Below are 23,990 nucleotides of genomic sequence, written 5' to 3'. Positions count from 1 at the left end.
AGAGCAATTTTTTTAAACAGCAAGATCAAGCATATAAAGAGGAGTTGGTCTAGATTAATTTTGGACAGTGAGTACCAGGGTGGCTTTCAAACACCACCGGCTAGAGTTGGGTGTACAAATGGTCCTCATAAATGTGATGTATAAACAGAGAATCTGGAGAGAGAATTTTTTTTCAATATAAACAAAAACTTTTAATTTTTTAAATGATTTTTCCATTTCTTGAAATGTATTCCTTCCTCCAAGGGGTTTCATTGTTATCCCTCAAAAAAGATATGTTGGAGCCCTAACTCCCAATCTCCCAATATCTTTGATTGTGACTTTATTTGGAAGGAATTTTTACAGAGGTAAACAAGTTAAAATGAAGTCATTAGGTGGGCCCTAATTCAATGTGACCAGTTTTCTTATAACACGTGGAAATTAGGCACAGGGACAGACAGGCACACAGGGAGAATACCACGTGAAGATAGAAACAGAGATTGGAGTGAAGTATCAGAAAGCCAAAGAAGGCTAAAGATTGACAGCAATTCACCAGAAGCTGGGAAGGGGCATGGAGCAGATTTTCCCTCACAGCCCTCAGACTGAACCAGCCTTGCCATCACTTCGATTTCAGACATCCAGACTTTGAGACAATAATTTTTTGTTGTTTAAACCACCCAGTTTATGACATTTTGTTATGGCAACCCAAAGAAACTACTAATACAATAATAATTTACTGAAAATTTAACACTTGTTATATGCTCTATTAGGCACTTTCCTATAATGTTATAGGCTATAACTTTATTAAGATATATTAAGTACAGTAATTAGCACATATAAATATTTTACAACTTTATGTAAACGGAATCATAAACTATGTACCAATGATATTGATATTTATCCTTGCTACTGCATGTATCAATAAGCCATTTCTGTAATTTTCTTTTTCCTTTCCTTCCTCCCGCCCTCCATTCCTTCCTTGCTTCCTTCTGTATTTCCAATTTCTTTGTCAGATTTTAATATCAGGTTTATAATGGCCTCATTAAAAGAACTGATCAGTCATCCCTCCTCATTTATTTTTTGAAAAGATTTATTTTAAATGTGTTATTTCTTCCTTAAGTGTTTAATAAAATTCACCAGCAAAATCATCTGGATCTTGAAAATTTTTTGGAGTTATTTTGATAACAGATTCAATTTCTTCAATAGATATAGAGCTCAAATTTTGCAGGGGAGGGGTTGTGTCAATTTTGATAATTTATCTTTTTCAAGAAATATGTCCATTCATCTCAGTTATCAAATTTGTTGGCATAAAGTTGTTCATAGTATTCAATTATTACATCTTAATTCCTATAATATCTATAACAATAGCCACCTTAATAATGATGATTTGTGTTACCTCTTTTTCTCTTAATTAGTCTACCTAGGAATTTATCGATGACACTGATCATATCAAAACACATTTTTAGCTTTTCTAATTGTCTCTGTTGCCTGTTTTCATTGCATTTATATATGCTCTTCTATTTATTATTTCTTTTTTTTTTTTTTTTTTGTGGTACGTGGGCCTCTCACTGTTGTGGCCTCTCCCATTGCAGAGCACAGGCTCCGGACGCGCAGGCTGAGTGGCCATGGCTCATGGGCCCAGCCGCTCCGTGGCATGTGGGATCTTCCCGGACCGGGGCACGAACCCATGTCCCCTGCATCGGCAGGCGGACTCTCAACCACTGCGCCACCAGGGAAGCCCTACATATCTTATTTTAATTTAACTCTCTTTTGGTCAGAGAATAAAATCTTTATGTATTTTATCCTTTTAAATTTAGAGTATTATTTTATAGTCCAGTATATGGTCAATCTAAATAGCATTCTTTTCCATAGAAAAGAATGTGTGTTGAGTATACATTATATTGAATGTGATAATGTAATAAATAATATTTCTAGTGATGAACAGTGCTAAGATCTCCTATATCTTTAATGATTTATTTGTCTTGTTATTCTATCAGTTGTTGAGCGAGGGATGTTAATATCTCCTGTGTTTGTTGAATTGTCTCTTTCTGCAATTCATTCAATTTTTGATTTGTATATTTTGAAGCTATTTTACTTGAGGTGCATATACATTTTGAATTATGTGCTGTTGAAGATTTCTAACTTTTATCATTATAAAATGTCCTACGTTACTTCTGGTAATATTCTTTGTCTTGAAGTCTGTTTTATCTGATGTTAAGGCAGCTACTCCAATCTTATTAAGCTTACTGTTTGTATGGTAAGACATTCTATTTCCTTACTTTTAATCAACCTGTGATTTTATATTTAAAATCTTTTTTCTTGTAGGCCACATATCATGCAGTTCTACATTTTAATCTACCTCTGTCAGTCTCTGGTTCTTGGTGCTTAGACCATTAAAATTTAATGTAATTATTGTTATGGTTATATATAGTCTCATGTGGTTGATATAGTCTCATTTATTGCTTGTTTTCTGTTTCTCTCTTCTGATTTTTGGTGCTCTGTTTTACCTTTTACCCCTTCTTTTGGATCACTGTATTTTAAGGTATCTATTAGATTTTTGGCTATATCTCTTTGTATAACTTTTTCTTACTCTAGGAATTTAAATACACATATTCAAGTGTTCACAGCCGTCTCAGAATAATGTTGCACTACTTCAATAAAATATAGGATGTTTGCTGCCATTTAAGTCTCTTTATACCCCCATAAGCCTTATCTTATAGTTGTTAAATCTATTGCATATGCTGAAAGTCCCATTGGACATTGTTATACTTTTTGCTGTCAATATGTGTTTATATTTTAAAGAAATTAAAACAAAAAATAGTCTACTGTATTTAACTAGGTGTTTAGCATTTCTGGTCTCTCTTCATTCTTAAAGACCCAGGATTCCCTCTGGTATTATTTTCCTTCAGCCTAAAGAAATTTCTTTAACATTTCTCATACAGTAAGTTTGCTAGTGCAAATGCTCTTACTTTTCATTCATTTCAGAATACCTTTTTTTATTCCCTTAATATCTTCATTTCCCTAATGTGCTCGACTTCTCCAAATTTTTTCTTCCGTCTACAATCTGATTATACTTGTTTACATTTATCATAAACAATTATGAGGTAGAGGAGGCTGTAACTGGTGAGGCTCAGGTGAACTGCAGCAGTATCTCCATCTCCATGAGGAAGGTGTCAATGGGCATGTCCCCCGTGAGCTTGAAGAAGAGATGCTCCAGGCATTTCAAGCTGATGGAGTGCAGGACGGGGGGGCACAGCAGCAGTTTTGCAAAGCTGCCTGGTTTTTCCAGATACTTCTGCTTGGTATAGGCCTCAAGAATAACATAAACTTCCACAGAACCTCTGGGAGCTTGGACAGACCCTTGGCATCTGGGTTAAATGCACAATGGCTTGCAGGATTCCCAGCTACAACTTATCCATCTGCTTCATTTTGAACACCAGCTCAGTCAGAACTCTGTCAAAGATGGAGACAACCCCAGCATTATAGACACTGCTCAGGTGGATGTATAAGCCTATGGCCAGAAGGATGCCATCCTGCACAGAAACCAAGTGGAAAGAGGAGGTAATCAGTAATCCCTTCTACCCTGCCCAGAACAAAATGACCTGGTCCTCCAACTTGAGGTCAGAGAAGTAGGAAATGTGCCTGGTCCATTCAAAGAATGAAAAGCTGCTTGTTAACTTTTTTTTTTCTGACACAGGGCATTAATTGTGTCTTTAAAACATCATAAACAGGGCTTCCCTGGTGGCGCAGTGGTTGAGAGTCCGCCTGCCGATGCAAGGGACACGGATTTGTGCCCCGGTCCGGGAAGATCCCACATGCTGCGGAGCGGCTGGGCCCGTGAGCCATGGCCGCTGAGCCTGCGTGTCCGGAGCCTGTGCTCCACAATGGGAGAGGCCACAACAGTGAGAGGCCCGCATACCGAAAAAAAAAAAAAAAAAAAAAAAAACATATATATATCATAAACAGGAATCATCCAGCACCTTACTGTTTTTGTAGCTGGACAACTTAGGTCTTAATCATCAGCCTGCTGAACATCCTTTTTCAGCAACATAAATACTATGCAAAAATTTTCTGATATCCGTGTTTTTAACTGTTGGGGTTTGCTGAATCAAAGCAGCTGAATTTGATACAAGTTTAATATCGTTTCCTTCAGGAATTAACATATTTTTCTGGTGCTTGAGATACTGAAGAAGCAATGCCTGGCCTCATCTGAACCCTGTGGATATATTTTTGCCCAAGAAATTTGAAATTTTAACAAGAGACCCGTTGTTTTGAATAACGATGCTGATGGGGAAGTGAGTATACACAGGCCTCATCGTGAAACAGAAGGCCAGTGTAATGCCTTTTGATCATGTTCTGTTCATGACTACAGAGAGTGCAAAAGGTAGCTAGTTCCTTTCTATTTCTCTACAATTTGTCAATGCAGAGTCTCTTTTTCTTTCCAAGGAGATTTTTTGTATTTTATCCAAAGATTTAGTTGTAAGCCGAAGAGGCTTCAGTGATTTTATGCAGCCATATCATATGTGTAACTCTAAATAAACCATGTAAGAGTGATGTGGGAATGCAGTGATGAAAGCATGGGTTTCAGGTATGGGAAAAGGCATGGGTTATTCAGTATGAAAATCCTTATGGAAAAAAATGAAACTTGTGAACCTAACTGACAGCATACATAGAAAATAATTCCACATTGGTCACTGATTTAAATTTAAATACTGTAAGCAATAAAAAATTTTAAATATAATATATGCTATCTTTATAGTCACAGGGTATAAGACACGATGCAAAAGTACAAACTGTAAATGAGAAAAAACAATAAATTAGACTACATTATAACAAACAGCTATCTAACGAGACTATATGAGCCATTGCTTCATTGAACAAGATAGGCGAAATTTACAAATAATATTGAACAAAAGAAACAAAACACTATAATTCTATTTATATAAAATTCCAAAACAGGCAAAAGTGATACAGTGTGTAAGAAGATAGGGAAGTGGTTACCATTCAAAGAAAATATTGACTTAAAGGGGGAATGAGTAGCTTCTTGGGTGCTAGTAAAGTTCTGTTTCTCCATCTGGGGATTGTTGTTATTTTTTTGTTTTTGTATTTGTTTTGCTTTATTGTGTAAGTGTGAAAATCATCAAACTGGTCGCTTACTTGTTTCTTATATGAATATTATACTTTGAAAAATATTAAAATGGAAAGTAAGGGAATGATACACACAGTTTGGGAATAATAATTAAAATAAAATGAGGCATTTGATGGTAATTTGGAGAAGCACAGAAGATGATGCAGTGTTATTGGCAAAGTTCCAATTAAGTTGGATTGTGGATTAAAAGATGTTCATGTTAGGGCTTCCCTGGTGGCGCAGTGGTTGAGTCCGCCTGCCGATGCAGGGGACTCGGGTTTGTGCCCCGGTCTGGGAGGATCCCACATGCCGCGGAGCGGCTGGGCCCGTGAGCCATGGCCGCTGAGCCTGCGCGTCTGGAGCCTGTGCTCCGCAATGGGAGAGGCCACAACAGTGAGAGGGCCACGTACCACAAAAAAAAAAAAGATGGTCATTTTATTGCTTATTTTTACCATGTAGATATATGTGTACCAACTATTTGCACAACTATTACAAAATAATTAATAATCATATGGTTGCATAATAATGAGAAAAGAGAAAGAACCATGTGATTGACACAGTGAGGAGTCTCAAAGTATTTGTGAAATAAATGATGAAATATGATTAATTCATTTCAATATGCTTGCATGATAATAAATCATATATTATTACTGCATATTTTAATAAACATCCTGATACTATACTAAGTATTTTACAATGTTTTGTTTGCTGTTTCACACTAAATTCTAAACATCCATTTGTTGTTGCTACAAATTAATACACTCATATGGGTGGGTCATATTTCATTTATTAATCTATCAAAGAGGAAGAGCACAAACAATGATGTGAAAAACTGAAAACCTTCTACAGTTGACCTTGAGCAACACTGGTCTGAAATGCGGGTCCACTTGCATGCAGATTTTTTTTTCAATAAATATGTACCACGGGTCCTCAGCTGGTTGGTGTAGAGGGTTGGTGCCCCTAACCCCAGTATTGTTCAAGGGTCAACAGTATATAGATGCCTGTACTGTCCCATTCATGCAAATATGTTTGTGATATTCTAAAGATGAGAATGTGGCAAACTCTTTAAAATGTTTGTCTTTTAATAAATGATTTAAAATGATGTAGAAATTGAGTTCACATTCCATCAACAGCATATAAAGAGATTTGTTTCTCCATGCCAACAATACTTTTGTCTTTGCTTATCTTTGCCCATCCATATAAGATTGACAAAAATAATTAAGACTGTTGTTGGCATGGAGAAAAGAAAGTTATTTTATGTGACTGTTGATGAACTGTGAACATATATATTGGTATAGAGAAATATAAATAGATAGATGGGGAAGGTACTTTTTGAAATCTATTTTTAACTTCATTAGTGAGGTTGATCATTTGTTGTATAATTCATTTCATTTTTTACTCTCATTTATTTGGGATGTTCCTTTTAGTGATTTATTACTGTTTATTTTATAATAAAAAGAATGTGCATATTATCTCTTTTAACCATAGAACTAGATTTTGAATGTATCTTCCATAATTTTTTGTGATGATTTTATTTCAACATAAGGCTCTGTTGGAATTTGTGTCACTTTTCCACAATGAATATTCACTCATAATTTATTTAGTAGCTGCCTTTTTTGTTTAAAATTCTGAGTCAGCCAGAATTATTTCTGATATAGAGACAGAGAAATCCAGCTTCATTTTATTCTTCAAATAGCTACCCAGCTAAAATTAGGTATTTATTAGACCTTAATTTAATTTTCACTAATTTCAAAGGTTTGCCATATATGAAATGTCTATATTTTATATTCAAAATCTTCATTTTAAGATATGCATGAATATGCAATTCTTATTTACTTTGTAGTCATAGCAAAGTTTAACCCATTTAAGGTAAAAAATTGAGCCTATTTTGAAAAGTATATAGTTGTATATCATTGGATTCAATACATTCTTCCATTTCTCCACCATAAATCCTCCTGCACTTTGAAAATCTTCACCTGTGCATAAATAGTTTTGGTAACAACACACAAACATCTAATGTTGGAAAGGGAAAAACAGATTTATAATAAATTTTGTAGATGCTCAGGAAACATAATTTTTTTAGCTTTATTTTTTGATTTACTTTTTATATATAATATATTTATGGAGGAAACAAAACTCTGCAGTAATACAAATATAGGATCTTTATTCTTACATATGCTTTTTCATCTGATACCTGAAAACAGTCTTGAATTCATTTCAGGGAATGTTTAAGCAAATCTAGCCAACGACACATATTCACAAACGTAAAAATCAGCTTGAAATCTTGTGTTCTTGCCATGTAAAAATTATTATTTTCTTCTCCTTTGCATGATAGTCAGTTTGTAACAAACTTGTATATTAGGAAACAGGGAAAGTACTGAAGATTATAAAGTATGTATCAGTAAATGGGTTGAAAATGTTTTTTGACTGAACCTTTCTTTATAAACATGATTTGGGATTTCAGTAAGGGCATATTGCAAATGCCACCCAGTACATGCAGCAAATGTTACCTTCTATCACAGAAGACAGGCTCCAAATGTGATTTGAGTAAAAAGGAACCATGAGGGAATAGCTTGTAAATGACACTTTTGCTTTTCAGTCTTGATTGATTTCAATACTGAATTTGAGAATATAGCTGCAGTTGTAAATAAAGTTTACTCCTACTTTTATATAACTGTTAAGTGTTTTCTTTAACATTCAGGAAATTATTGCTTCTTCCACTAAAGTCTGTATTTCACTTTTGTACTGTAATAGATTTTAAAACTTTGGATAAGCAGCCTTGAAATCCTGACTGTTCCTGTGAGCATTCCTTGTATTTCCATAAAATTAACTTTGCAATGAAACTTCTTCAAGAATCCTTTAGCAGGAGATTCTCCCACCTTTTCTGGATCTATGTGCTCTTAATACTGTTGCTCACTGCCCTTGCCATCAAAGATACGGAGATAGGAAAATCCTTTAAAGTTTTATTTTGCATTTGTTCTTCTGCTCCATTATTGAGTCTTTGTATTGACAAAGGATCATATCTACAAAATCTATGCAATAATAAAGTTTTAAAATGACAATTCATATAAAAAATAGTGATTCAGTGAAAAACAAACCAAATTATTCTAAGCCATATTCTTTATACCCAGCATAAAATCAGATCTATCTTCACAGATCATCCTCATTTATGATTTTTCTCATTCACATTCTGCTATCACAGCACTCAGTTAGAGAAAACAAATTGTGATTATTATTTTTTTAAATTCCACTAAGAGTTAGGATAACTTAGAAACTTTGGATTACTCTTTTAGTAATAAAGCAATGACCTGGGCCATCCTTAGGTAATTAAATTAAGATCAACATCTTGAGAGTCACATAATACAAGGTTCTGTACAACAGATGGCTTGGTAGTGGCCTAGGGATACCACTCAAGGGACATAATCAGGTAGCTTAATATGCATGTCTCAGAAAAATCTTTAAGCATCTTATTCATATAATCAACCACCATAATCCTACTTTTAATAATTGGTTGCTGTTGCTTAGGGGTTGCTTTCAGCCCCTTGAGGCTGCTCTATGCTCCATGAACATGGCCCTTTCCATCTTTAAAACCAGCAAAGATGTCTGAAATCTTTTTTTTTTTCCTTTGAATATCTTTGACTTCCCATTCTGCTACTAGCTAGAGAAGTATCTCTGCTTTTAAAGGGTTCATATAATTAGATTAGACCCACTAGGATAATTTCCATTTTGATTATCTCAAAGTCAACTGATTAGAAACCTTAATTACATCTGCAAAATCCATTTTACTCTGTAATGACATAATCATGGGCAAGATATCTCTATACTTATGGTCATGGGGATTAAAGAGAAAAATATTGAGGGACAATTTTAGAGTTTGCCAACCACAGGAGTTGATCTTCCATCCCCTACTTGGCATAAAGAGGCAATGCTCTAATTATACTACTAGGGTAATGTCAGTGTACCTAAACAGGGAGTAGGTCTTCAATCTTCTATACAGAAGAAGGAATTAGGCAATACTCTAATTCACCTACTTTGGAAATTTCATGAAGGTCCAGCAGGGAGCTGACCCACCAACCACAGTCAGCAGCAATAATACCTAACAATGTGGTAGAAGGTGGGTTAGTTAGCACTCAACTTACCATGTCTCAGTACCAGCAAGACCTAATGAGGAGCTGAGCCTTCACTCCCATCCAGCAGCAACAAGACTGAATGAGGCTGTGTGAGGCAAGGTTACTCAGTACTCTGATCTCCCCCACCCTACCTTGGTGTCAACAAGAACCAACGAGGAGCTGAACCTTCACCCTCATCTAACTCCAATGTATCCTAAACAGGACAACTGCCTACTAAAAAGGATTATATGGATTCCAGAGTCTCACAACGTAATATCCAAAATAGTCACATGACAATAAAAAAATCTCTTTTGCAAATAATTTCTCTTTTACAAATAAACAACTTGTATAAAGTACAATCGAGAGACATCAACATTGAGATTACTGAAAAACTGTAGTTACCAGACAAGGATTTTAAAGTAGTGATCATTAAAATGCTTCAATGAGCAATTATGAGCAGTCATGAAACAAGTGAAAAAATAGAAAATCTTGTCAAAGGAATTGAGAATATAAAAAAGAAACAAAAAGAAATCATAGATCTGAAAAATATAGTAACCAAAGGGGGTTGGGGGAGAACATCTCAATGGATAGGCTCAATAGCAGAATGAGATGATGGAAAAAAGAATCAGTGAACTCAAAGATTTACCCAATCTGAATAATCTGAAAAACAGAGAGAATACAGACTTAAAAAAAAAAAAAAAAAAAAAGAATAGAGCCACAAGGACCTGCAGACAAATACAGGACTCTCTGTCTAGCACTGAAATCCTAGAGAGGAGAAAGAGAATGTGAAGTTCATACAAAAACTTGGATGGATCTCAAGGGCGTTTGCTGAGTGAATAAAAAGCGAGTTTCAAAAGATTAGATATTGTATCATTCCATTTATTTGACATTTCTGGATAGCAAAATTATAGAGATAGACAATAGATTTGTGGTTTACAGAGGTTAGGAATGGAGATGAGAGAACGTTTAGGCGAGGCTATGAAGGGTTAGTCTGAAGGACCTTGTGGTACTGTAACAGCTCTGTATCTTGAGTGTGGTGGTAGTTACATGAATCCATACATGTGATAAAAACGCTTAGCACTACATATCACACACACACACACACACACACACACACACACACACAAATGAATTCTGTGTAGCATATACCAATGTCAATCTCCTGGTTTTGATCCTATACTATGATTACTTATGATTTTACCACTGGGGAAATGTGGGTGAAGCATGCGTAATCTCCGTGTGTGTGTGTGTGTGTGTGTTTGCAATTTCCTATGAATCTATACTCACCTCAGAATAAAAAAATCTAAAAAATTGTTGAACAAATACTCTTTCAGATAATTTGGTCTACTCTCTATACCTCAGTTTACCTGTCCTTTCAAATATTTTCATTTGGTCAAAATTATTTATCAGGACTTTGTCCTAATAAACATCCTGAGAACCTATGTTGGCTCTTTTCCTTAGACAGCAATATTTTAACAATAAAATATCCTACTTTTGTCATTTTCATCCCATGACTAAATTTTTTTGTGTTTTCTTTCTACCTAATGAATAGGCTTATAATAACTAGATAAAAAATGATTGTTTGAAAATACACTTCAGATGCCTGAGTCTACCTGTATAACTAGCTAACTGGGACACTAGATCTCTGGCGAATCAACATGGTCTACTGCAATTGCCTCTAGATTTGAATAGACCATTTGGAATTTCTAGAATTGCCTCTTTATCCTATTTTTCCTTTTTTAACTATAAAATAGTGATGCTTTCCTTAAAAATTTTGTAGGAAGTTACTATTAAAATGTCGAATGAAATTTTAAAAGTCTGAATGCTTGTTTTGGGGTGAACATAGTGGTATCCTCAAGTTGTATTAATGAGAAAATTGCAACCTACAAAAGATCAATGCTTCAATACCACTTGACCTGAAACAAAGGCAGGGAAACAGTATAGGGGAATAAAAATTTCTTTATATAGCTATCAACTAACTATTCAATTAGAAAAATCAAAAAATGGAAGTTAACCATAAATTACTACAGTGAAGAATAATTAATTAACTTTTTTCATTTTCTGGTCAGATTATATACATAAAAGAATAACTTTTTAATTTGTGTCCTATAAGAATATCATTTAGATTTGGAGGATATTTCATTATTAGTCTTTCCATAGTTATGTTGAGTCATAATTACCAATAACTTACTAATTAAATATCAAAAATAGATTATTTTTTAAATGATGTATGTTATTTATACTGTATTGTGATACCTAAAATCTACCTTTCCAGATTACAGACTCTTGGTTCTGATTGACTAAATTAGATCTTATACTTTAGTGAGTTTATAAATTCAAGCATCACCTGAACAAATGCTCTGAAAAAGCACAGAAAGAAAACACCTGTGAGAGAAGGCTGTAAGGACAAAGCAGGAAAAAACTCAAATAAACTGTCAGCATCTAGAAAAAATTGTTCAGTGTTTTTGACAAGCAGGTCAATGGTGAATATTCACCTTTTGCCTTTTGAACTTAAAAATATATATAGTCAGCAAGTTGGCAGTTCTTAGTTACTATGTAATTCAATGAGAAACCAGAAGAAATGCAGATTCTTCTCTGTTACACTGTGTTTTACAATTTCAGAAAATCTTGGGACACTTGAGCCTGACCTTCATACTCTCATTGTTATTGGACCAAAAAATGAAAAGAAAAAGGAAAAATTTTTGTTTGATTCTTAAAATAATTAATAATTTTACAGTAATTTAGCAGGGGTAAGAGGCTCACAGAGATTCGGCTTATTTTATTCAGATACAGCATCATTTTTCTCTACACAAAAATGTCTACTACCTTGTAACTTATTAGAACTATTAACCAAATATTCAACATAAACAGAAAAGCCCCCAAAATTGCCAGCTGCAATTTGTAATCAAAACAATCTAGAAAATCCATACTCTATGCTGAAATCTGTACATATCTTTATTGTCTAAGATAAAAATCTCAGCAGAAAGGCAGGGTAGGCTGAGATGGAAAGTTCTATAGCTATGCTGTGTAATATGGTAGACATGAATTATTGAACAATTGAAATATCACTAGTCCAAAATGAGCTGTGCTTAGGTGGAAACATGTACTAGATTTTGAAGACAGTATGGAAAGAAAAATATATAAATCTCATTCATAAGTTTATAGTAATTAAATGTTGAAATGATAATAGTTTGAACATATCAAGTTAAATAAAATATATTATTAAAATCCATTTCACTTTTTATCAAGCAACTAGAAAAATTTAAACTACATATGTGGCTTTTATTTGTGGCTCATATTATGTTTCTAATAGTCTGGGTTACTCTGTAGAATACCCATAGTTCTTTCACAGCTCTTTTATTTACAGTTCCTTTGCTATAGTAAAAATCTATCTAAGTTCAGCAATGAGAGGTCTGATCATCAGGGTGGGGCTTCCAATTGACCAGGTAGTTACTTTTCTCCCAACTAGCTTATGCTAATGGCATCTTCCCAATCACCATAACTCTGGAAAGAATAAGGCAGAATGTATAAGTTTCTATATTCCATTTTTGCTCTTCTATAAAGCTTTAATCTAACTTTGCCTGTTTATTCATCTGTGTTTCCCACTGTGAATTCCCAAGGATGAAACACTTCTGTCTTTGCATTTCCAAGAGGTGAGATTGCACTTACATATAACAGACGTGAAATAAATACATGTTGAATGAATGCCCCCAAATCCCATTCCCTATTTTATTTGGAATGTTATATATTTATTTCCTTATTGGATTATTTCTGCCTCCCTTCACTAGAAAGTATGTTCTCTAAAGACAAGGACTTGGTTTACTTTAATAACTGCTACTATATATCTCTATAGTTTAGAATAGTGCCTGACACAAAATGATGTTCAAAAGTGTCTGTTGAATGAATGAAACTATCAATAGATCCGTTGAGAAGGACTGGGGACAGTGATGAGTCATTTTTAGCTATCAAGGCAAACACCTTCCCCCCACCCCACCCCTTTCTTCCCATAATGAGATTTTACTTCCCAAATCATCATAGTTAAGAAGATAGCCCTCCAACTTTTCCTTCTTGATAAGTTGGTGTTTTTTCTTTCTTTTCAGATGGAAAAAGCTGTAGCTAATATTTTTCCGATAAAATAATAAAAAGTTTTTTTTTCCAATGGCAGTTGAAATTATTTTACCAATAATTAAACTGTCCAAATGAATGACATACAAATAGCAGACCCATGGAAGAAGATGATGGATTATTTAAGGGAAGGAACTTCTGTCCGAGTGAGTTCTTACAACTAGTAGTACTGTAGCATGCACCTTTCTGTACAAACATTTCTTATTTGTTGCCACTTAGCTGGTAACAGTGCAGTATTGTGGAGAGAGAACCTACTCTTAGGTCTGGCACTAATTAGCTTGTGAACTTGAGCAAGTTATTTCACCAATACACATCTCTGGTTTCTTATATGAAAAATTATTAGGACAGAATAAAAGGTTCCTAAAGTTAATTTTTAGACTAAATGTCCATGGTAAAACAAAATTAAAAAAACAGAACAAAGAATAGTACTACTTTTTTTTTTTACCACATATGTTTAAGTTATTTAAGGGTTCTCATGGATATTTTAGTTAACAATAAGTTATAGAGTGTCTCAGATTGGGTCTTTGGTGAATTCTACCAAACATTTAAGGAAGAAATTATACCAATTCTCTACAATCTCAGAGAACAGAAGCAGAAGACACAATCCCTAACTAATTTAATGAGGCCAACAGTACCCTAATACCAAAGCCAGACAAAAATATTACAAAAATAGAACACTAGACTCATGAAATATAGCTGCAAAAATTTTCAACAAAATATTAGCAAATCAAAATCAACAATGTATAAAAAAAAAGTATACCTCATGACTAAGTGGGATTTATCCCAGGTATGCAAGTCTAGTTCAACAGTTGAAAATATATTAATATAATATATCACATCAATAGAATACAGAAGAAAAATCACATGACCATATCAATAGATTCAGAAAAAGCATTTGACAAAAGCAAACACCTACTCATGATAAAAACTCTCAGTAAAATAGGGATAGAGAAGAATTTCTCAACTTGATAAAGAATATCTATAAAAAAACCTATAGATAACATAGTACTTAATGGTGAGAAACTCAGTTTTCCCACTAAGATCAGGTTCAAGGCAAGTATATCCCCTCTCACCATTCCTTTAAATATAATGTTGGAAGTTCTAGATAATGTAATAAGATAAGAAAAGGAAATAAGATACAGATTGGGAAAAAAGAAATAAAAACTGTCTTTGTTTGCAAATGACATTACTATTTATGTAAAAAATCTGAAGAATCAACAACAACAACAAACTCCTGAAATAAGCAATTATAGCAAGGTTTCAGGATACAAAATTAATATACGAAAGTCAACCACTTTCCTATATACCAGCAATAAACAAGTGGAATTTGAAATTAAAGACATAATATTATCGACATTACCCCGAAAAAGATGAAATGTTAAAGTATAAGTCTAATAAAAGATGTACAAGATGTATATAAGGAAAACAACAAAGCTTTGATGAATGAAATCAAAGAAGAACTGAATAAATAGATATTCCATGTTCATAGATAGGAAGATTCAATATTGTCAAGAGGTTAGTTCTTTCCAAATTGATTTATAGATTCAATGTAATCCCAATCAAAATATCAGCTAATTATTTTGTGGCTATTGATGGGCTGATTCCAAAGTCTGTATGAAGAGACAAAAGACCCAGAATAGCTAATACGATATTGGAGGAAACTGACACTACCTAATGTCAAGACTTATTTTAATGACACAGTAACCAAGACAGTGTGGTACTGGCCAAAAACAGACAAATAGATCAATGAAACAGAATAGGGAAATCAAACAGATCCACATAAATACATTCAATTGATCTCTGACAAAGGAGCAAAGGCAGTACAACGGAGGAAAGATAGTCTTTTCAACAAATGGTGCTGGACCAACTGGACATCCACATGCAAAAAATAATTTTTTAAATCTGCAGACAGCCTCACACCCTTCACAAAAATGAACTCAAAATGGATCACAGACCTAAATAAATGTAAAACACAAAACTATAAACTCAAAAAAAAAAAAGGAGGAAACCTATATGACATTGTGTTGATGGCTTTTTAGAGACAACAAAAAATGCACAATCCATGAAAGAAATAATTGATAAACTGGACTTCATTAAATAAAAAGTTTTGCTCTTCCAAAGACAATGCCAAAAGAATAGGAAGACAAGTCACAGACTGGGAAATATTCACAAAGACCCATCTGAAAAAGGAATATTTTCCAAAATATACAAAGAACTCTTAAAAATCAACAATAAGAAGAAAATTATCCAATTAGAAAACAGGCCAAAGATCTTAAACAGATGTTTCACCAAAGATATACAGATGGCAAATATGCATATGAAAAGATGTTCCACATCATTTCTCATCAGGAAAATGCTAATTAAAACAACAAAATGCCATTACATACTTATTAGAATGGCCAAAATATAGAACACTGACAACACTAAATTCTGGACAGGACATGAATTAACAGTAACTCTCATTTATTGCTGGTAGGAAAGCAAAATTGCAGAGCCAGTTTGATGGTTTCTTATGAAACTAAATATACTTTTGCCATATGATCCAGCAATTAAACTCATTGGTATTTACCTGAAGGAGTTGAAAATGTATGTCCACACAAAAACCTGCACACAGATATTTATAGCAGCTTTATTCATAATTGCCAAAACTTAGAAGCAACAAAGATATTTTTGGTAGAGGATGGATAAACCATGGTACATTCAGACTATGGAATATCATTCAGTGGTAAAGAGAAATGAGCTATCAAGCCATGAAAAGTCATGGAGGAACCTTAAATGCATATTACTAAACAAAAGAAGCCAATCTCAAAAGTCATTATCATGTCATGATTCCAACTACATGACATTCTGGAAAAGGTAAAATCATATGACAGTGAAAAAAAAAATCAGTAGTTTCTAGGGGCTGGGGGTGGATAGAGGGATGACTCGGCAGAGCACAAGGAATTTTTTGGGTGGTCAAACTATTCTGTATGATACTATAATGTTGGGTACAATTATTATATATTTGTCCAAACCCATAGAATATACGACACCAAGAGTGGACTTTATTATAAACTTTTAGTGATTAGATGTGTGAATGTAGGTTCATCAATTATAACAAATGTGCCACTCTGGTGGGGGATACTGACAATTGGGGAAGCTATGCATATAAGGGGTAGGGAGCATATGGAAAAATCTCTGTACCTTCCCCTCAATGTTGCTTTGAACTTAAAACTGCACTAAAAAAATATATCTTTTTTTTAAGTGTGGCAGTTATCTATTTTGAATATGTAAAGGCTTCTTTTACTAACTTCAAACACCTAGTGCTGAGAAACCTTGTTGATTAAAACTCTCAGCTGTGAGAAACGTAACTGTTTGAAATTAAATCAGTGAAAATAGAACATTCTGTCTTTGCTTAAAGGATCTGATCTATTTTTGGGTCACAATTGAAGTAGCTTTTATTTCCATCCTCAGTTCTTCAAATAAGAGGATTTTTGGGGGGGTTCACTCTTGTTTTTTGTTTTCACAGCATTCCTCATTTACCCTAACTTTGTGGTTTCTGAAGAAACACAACCCAAAGTCATCTTCTTAGTGTGACTAGTAATCAGACTATAGCATTTCTAATGGAAACTAAAAGAAAGTTTTCAACTAGACATGGCCAAGGAGACATAATTTGAGAAATTATGGCTTCCTTACCAATGATTTCCTTAGCCCTGCTTTGTTTCTCCTGCCTCCTGAATAGGACTGCTGTGACAAACATCTAGCAATGTTTCATGCTTCTCTAAATTGCTCCTTAGAAATAGTCATTAGGCAGAAATGCAAGCCGTATTAAAAGTCCTTTCCCATTCCCTTTTAGTTATCTGCCCCAGTGTTACTCATGGACAGTGTTTGCCAATACTGCAGAAAATTAAATAAACCAAATTTGTTTTATTGCTGGTGTATTCCTGGTGGTATTTATCAGACAGGTTTTCTCAGTATGAAAATGTATAACTTAAAACAGGTCAGTAGACATTTGCTGACTGCTTCTTCAGGTCCAATTCTTTTTTCTCCATCAACATTTTTTGTTCTTCCCATTCTTAGCTACATGGCTTGAGTAGAACTGATGGCCTAAAACAAACCTCTCTGGCCACTGAAAGATGATTGAAATAAATGGAAACAAGTAATCTCCAAGATTTCAAGATATAGCAAAAGACACACACTACTTTCTCTTGGATTGGAAACTGTAAAAATGTGTGGTCTGAATATGCTGTAGTGATTTTACTATCCTAACAGCAGAATCTGGAGCTCTGGTATGGAAACTGACATCATTAAAGCATTCCGGAGAGACAGAGACAGGAAGTCCTAGGGGAGACTGGATCCAGTATTGCCTGCCTCTAACTTTTCAGATAAGTAAGCCAATAAAATCCTTTCTTTATTTAAGCTACACTGAGGTTTGTTTGTTTGTTTTTAACTAAACTTAAAAATCTCCTGTTATAAATGAATCTCACCTAAAGATATAGAGAATATAGTGAAAGTTCAAAGGAGATACCAACTTTGCTGACTCCACATGCACCATGGCAGAGTAAGATCAATTAGAGACTAGTTTGTTCCCACTACCCTTGACCCACCCACATGGCAAAGAAAAGACATGGTAGCTGAGGAGTTGTGTGTTTGACAGTGTTCCTTAATAACAGCAAAGTCAGATTTTGTGCTCTTCATGAAGCTGGTCTCTGATTGAGAATAAAATTAAAAATGTCAACCTTAATGGTATTAAAAGCCATGAGATTGTTTACTTACTTTGGAAAAGAGAAAATAGAATAGAGTCCTAATTATTGTTTTTCAGTGTTGAGATACTCTAAATGGTAAGAGCAACCACTAACTATTCTCTACCTTCAAAGATAAAAACATTTTTAAGTTTTGCAAATTCTATTTTTGAAAATGAGAAAAATGAGCCTCGGAGACATAAATGGTCATTCATAGCCTGTATCTCCTGAAACAAGAACTAATAGTGAAAATAATAACTAAATTTTATTGTTTCATTAGTCTGTTTTAGAATGTACCTAGTTTATTCCACTTCATGAAGTATTATAGTTACAATCATTTTGATTGTATAGATGAGACACTGAGGTGTAGAGAGCAACTTGTCCAATATTACACAATAGCACTTATAAAAGACAAACCTGGGATTTGAAACCTTGTCTCTCACCCTCCAGGGAACACATACCTCCTAACTACTAGTTATGTTTCATCACTAGGATCCAAACGCTTTGATTCTTGCTTAGTGTCTCTAAACAGATGGGATCATACATCTCTAAAGATGGGATCAAAGTATCAGTTTGCTTCTCAAGGAAATTATGCATAAAAATCAATAGAAACATATATTTGTCAGATGACTAATTCTATAAATGTTATTTTGTTAGTTACATCCTGTCTTTTTCTATTTGTATGTGTGTGTGAAGGGCCTGGGAGTCCTTTATTCAATAACAAATAGCAACTATTTACTCTCTATAAGCACTAATATTTGCGCTGATAATACAGCTTCTCACAGAACTGACACTTTAGTGGGAAAAAGATACTAAGCAAGTAAAATAACAAATATATAATGTTAGAAGCTATTTTTAAAATGCAGTATGGGTAAGAGAACAGAGTATGTTATTTTGTTACAATAATGCGAGGAGAGAATCTGAAAATGTAAAAAACAAGGAAAGACAAGTGAAGCAACTGAGAAAGTCATTTAAAAATCTGGAAGAAGAGCTCTTCAATTTAAGAGAATAAGAAAAAGACCTTTAGGTGAGAATAAGTTCACAATTTGAAGGGACAGCATAATTCCTAGTGGCTGAAGACAAGGAAGCAACTAGGTAGAGACACGAGATGAACTTGGAAAGTTGGTAATTTCATCTGCATTATGAGGACTCAGATCATGCATGGTTTTGTGGGACATGTTAATGTATTTAGATTTTTTTCAAAGTTTTGTGGAAAGGGAGTAGAGTTTCAGTTAAATGTGCCACACAACATTTTAAATCAACTATACTCCAATAATTTTTTTTTAAAAACCTGAAAAAAATAAAGTAGTAACATGTAGACAATGAAAAATTGTGCCAATAAATTTCAAGTTTAATAACCAATTTCTAAAATGAGTTGGCACTATAATTATTTCAATAGAATGTCTGATCTTGAGTGTAAAAAATGTAAATGTTAAAATGTTTTCTTAAAGCATATTTGCCATTTTCTAATATACTATAACTTTACTTCTTTAAGCCTTGTTCTATTATCACATTAGTTCTTAGTTCTAAAAAAAGTTTAAATGTTATAACTTTTCTTACTTAAAATAGCCAGAACCAAAACTAAAATATTTTTAGAAAATCACAGAAAGTTTTATTGCCCAAAGATACTTTTGAGAAAGTTAAATGCAGTTCAAAGCAAGAATCTATAAATAAAATTACATCCTCTCTTTGCTAAAGTGTTAACAACTGTAGACATAATATAGTTTTAACTTTTTGCATTCAATAGATATTATCCATTAATCCCAATGAAATATATTTTCCCTCTGGGTTTTGGTAGTTCCAAGCAGAATCTTTAAGAAAACAGAATGTAATCTGCTATTTTGTGGTCCTATACTGTTTCAGCAAAGTTGGGCTTGAGGTCAATTGGTATGTCAGATATCAGAGGAAATAAGTTTCTACTATCAGAAAAAAATATTTATCTGTTCTTTTCCAGATTGTATCATAATGTTCTCTTCAACCAGTATATCTATACTCTGGCTCCCAGTACATCCTATAGAACCATAGCTAAATCTGAGCTTCTGAACTCAACATTTTTAAGAACTAATTATGAGTAAGTGAAAAAATAAACTACATATCTGTGTATTAAATGTGCATATATGTTGTAATTACTTGATTTGACTTCTGCTTCTGGCATAGATAAAATAAATGACATTAGACTAAATCTCCCACTAATAACAGCTATAAAGTCTGGTTAAAATACAAAAACAGTGTTTGGAGGCATCAGGAATTAAACATGGTAGCAAGTATTTGAGAGACAAAGTTTTTGAAGGATGGGAAATATATTGACGTGAGTGCTAAATTTCCACCCATTCTCAGGTTTGAAATTTGATTATTCACTGTTCAGGGGCAACGAGCAAAAACATACAGTGATCTAGAGCTTATAACAGTCTCACTGGGCTGAGGAGACAAAAACTGTCATTGAGGTCTAACAAATAAAGTATGACTTTATGGGTCAAGACACAGAGGAAAGGGAACCAGAGAGAAGCAAGTACAACATTTTGAATAAAATTTATATTTGTTGGTTGACTCCACAGATTCACATTCTTAGGGTAATATTTGCAAATATCAAATCTATAGCAGCTTCTAAAAGCTAAGCAGAAATTTTAACAGCCTTATCACACTAGGGAGATGAAGTTAGCACTTAGGGCTTTTCAAGTATGAGAGGCCAAGTAAACATCCCAACCTTTCAGTTCAACCTTATAAGTGTTAGGTCCTGGGGACAAAAGGCAAACTGGAAATTTATCAACATTGACTAGGAGGGTGATATGCCCATATTCTAATTACTGGAAGAAAATTAAATCCTTTCTGAAGGAAGATACTATTATGCAGAATCTGTTTTATTTTTATTATGCAATTTCCAGCATGTAAACTAAAGCTTACCTGTATTATAAGACAAAAATCAAAATATCAAAATTGTGAAAAGTGGATATAGAGAAAATAATAGGTATTGAACTTTTAAATCGTAAGGATTAGGATGTTTATTGAAAGAAATTTTAAAATAAAGAATTTCACAAAGAACTGGAATAAAAACAGCAAAAGGTAAATCTTAAAGCTAAAAAATGCAATAGTTGAAACTAAAATTCAGTAGAAGGATTTAACATCTCATTAGACCCAGCAGAAAAGGCAATTTAAAAACTAGAATATGGGTCAGTAGAATTAATAGAGATTGAAGCACAAAACAAAACATGAAGTGGAAAACAGAAAAAAAATCCACGATGAAAAGATAAAGTGTATATGGAGTAGTATGAAGAAATAAGAGCAATAATAAAGCAAAAGTAAAACTTGAGATGGCACTGCCCATGGATTATCCAAAACCGATGAAATGCATTGTGGTAGTCTGCCTCCAAGTTGACTCACAGTGATACCCAACTCCTGGTATCTGTGCCTTTGTGCTGAGTGTTGGCTGGACCTGGGGGCACACTTCTAACTAATAGAATGAAGGAGAATTAATGGTTTCTGATTCTAAGACTAGGCCACAAGAGGCAGTGTGGCATCTTGTTCTCCCTTGTGGTCACTCATTCTGGAAGAAGCCAGCTGCATGAAGAGGGCTACAAAGCAAGGAACTGAAGCCCCTGCCAACTTCCATGGTTGTAAGTGTGGATGTGTATCCTTCAGCAGTCAGATAACTGCTACCTCACCAACAGATTAACTGTAATGTCATGAGAGAGCTTGAGTCAGAACCACCCAGCTAAGCTACCCTTGGGTTTCTGATTTTTAGAAACTTTACGAGATAATAAATGCTTGTTTTGGAAGTAATTAATTAATTTGTTATTAAGCAAAAGGCAACAAATTTTCAGACCAAAAGAAAAATGAAACTGATGGATGGAAAAAACAGTGCCTGAAAGCACTGTTTAGTCAGATAAAAGACCCTTTAAGGACCTAAAAAGTATAATTCACAGATTCTCTGAATAAAAAATAGTGCTCCTAAGAAGTATAAGGACATTATTCCTTAGGAGAAATATAAGTTCTAAAAGTGCTTATTTTGAAGAAATCTACAGGTTGTTTTTTTTTTTTTTTTTTGTCAAATGGGTGGACAGAAAAAAAGATTAATAGGAGATCTACAAAGTTTTAAAAGATTTCCATATTCAGCAAAATGCCAGCTTGAACTGAAAGAAACAGAAAGAACACAAAATGAACAGAGTCCTATAGACATCCAAAATTCTACTGTCAGGAAATAGATGAAAAAAACTATTCAGCTGTAAACACATGCTAACTTTCATGAAAAAGGAAATATTGTTCAGAAAATGGATCAAGACCAAAGAGTAATTTCAAGACACATGAAAAGTTATTTCCAGGTGTAAGTAAAAGTGAATTATAGTCAAGGAATTTCCAACATAAGTCCTGCTTTCTAATTTGCCATCTATTTAAACAACTCAATTAACTAACAAAAATTGTTTTCTCCTGAACTTCAAAAGACATTTTATCTCTTTCAAGAATGTATGCCTTCATGGAGTTTTGTAACCAATAGGAAATTCAGATATCCACTAATCTAACATTTGTGTAAAAGTTAAAAGCTTGTGTACCTACACAATCAGGATCAAGACCCAGACTAATGTTGTCCATAAAAATATCAGTATAAATTCAAGGAATGACCTTCTGCCTTCATTATGGGTACATTTCTCAATCCAATGTGCAATTTCATTAACCCATATTAAACATTTTTCTCAATTATATAACTGGAGCATTTGTTGTGATAGGTTTGTTGTGAGGATTAAATAAAACAAAACATTTAAATGATTAGAGAACCCACATGTTGTTCACAGCATAGGTCCTCATTCTTGCATTTGGAATATGTGAGGTTCCTCCCTTTCACCTTCCACAATGTCCAAAACAAAGAAAAGAAAAACAACAATGACCAAAAATAGCAGCAACAACAAAAACCACACACCACACCATGAAATAAATTTTCTATTACTAAAAGATGGAAAGGAATTAAAAAATGAAAAAGAAAGGCTTAGAGGAGAGTTTCATTGGATCAACCAAATTATTATTTAAAATTGGATGACATAAAAGCATAGGGATGTATGTAAGTATCAATAATTGCCAACATTTGAAACACCAAAACTGGGATGAATGAGCATTCAGTAAAGAATATGAGGCTAATACAATATATGCTTCATCTTCATAAAGGAATAAATTATCAATTATAAATTGGCAGAAATGCCCATTGATTTTTCAATAACATCATTAATAAGAAAGATTTGCCCTTCACTTGTTTTTATTTTAATAACGTCTTTCTACTTATAATTAAAACTCAGTACCTTACTTTGGTTGATTAAAGATGGCTACAAATTGTTTGGCATTCCTCTAAGGGTCCGCTTCTTGAATCTTTGCAGGCTCTGTGGCTGCTCTGGCAAATGGCATACAGTGGAAGTGATTCTGTACCTGCTTTCAGGTACTGGCTTCAAGAGACTGACGTCTTCTTCCGCTCTCAGAACACTTGCTCTTGGAATACTGAGCTACCAGGTAAGAAGTTCAACTATCTTGAGGCTATGTTACTGAGGACACCAAGATAAAAGATGATGTGGAGAAACCAAAAGAAGAAACCCTGAGATAATGTGAAAAGAGATGCCTAGCTAGTCCGCAACTGTTCTAGCCTCCAGTTGTTTGAGTTACCCCAAGTGAGAGGCTACATTTTGTGGAGCAGAAGCAAGTTTTTCCCTGTGGGCTCTGCCTAAGTCCCGGATCCAAAAAATATAAAGAATAATAACAAGATGGATGTTGTATTAAGCCACTAAATTTGGTGATAGTTTGTTGTGTTACAATAGAGAATGAGAGCACTGACCATAATAAAGTCTGGAATTAGGTATTAGTGAAAATCAAGCACCTATTTAGGGAGTTTTCTTAACAATATCATCCCACCTCCAAATATAAGAAAATGTGTCCAAACTTCAAATATGTCCTAAAATT

General features: G+C 33.9%; 1 pseudogene; it reads right to left on the bottom strand.

Moving 5' to 3' along the window:
- Positions 1-3,106: 3,106 nt before the first annotated feature.
- LOC115865709 (retinoic acid receptor RXR-gamma pseudogene) overlaps positions 3,107-23,990 on the bottom strand; it is a 49,680-nt pseudogene continuing 28,796 nt past the window's right edge.

This window comes from Globicephala melas, chromosome 5 (assembly GCF_963455315.2).
Source record: "Globicephala melas chromosome 5, mGloMel1.2, whole genome shotgun sequence".
Lineage (NCBI taxonomy): Eukaryota > Metazoa > Chordata > Mammalia > Artiodactyla > Delphinidae > Globicephala > Globicephala melas.
This window is presented reverse-complemented; position numbering and strand designations above follow the sequence as displayed.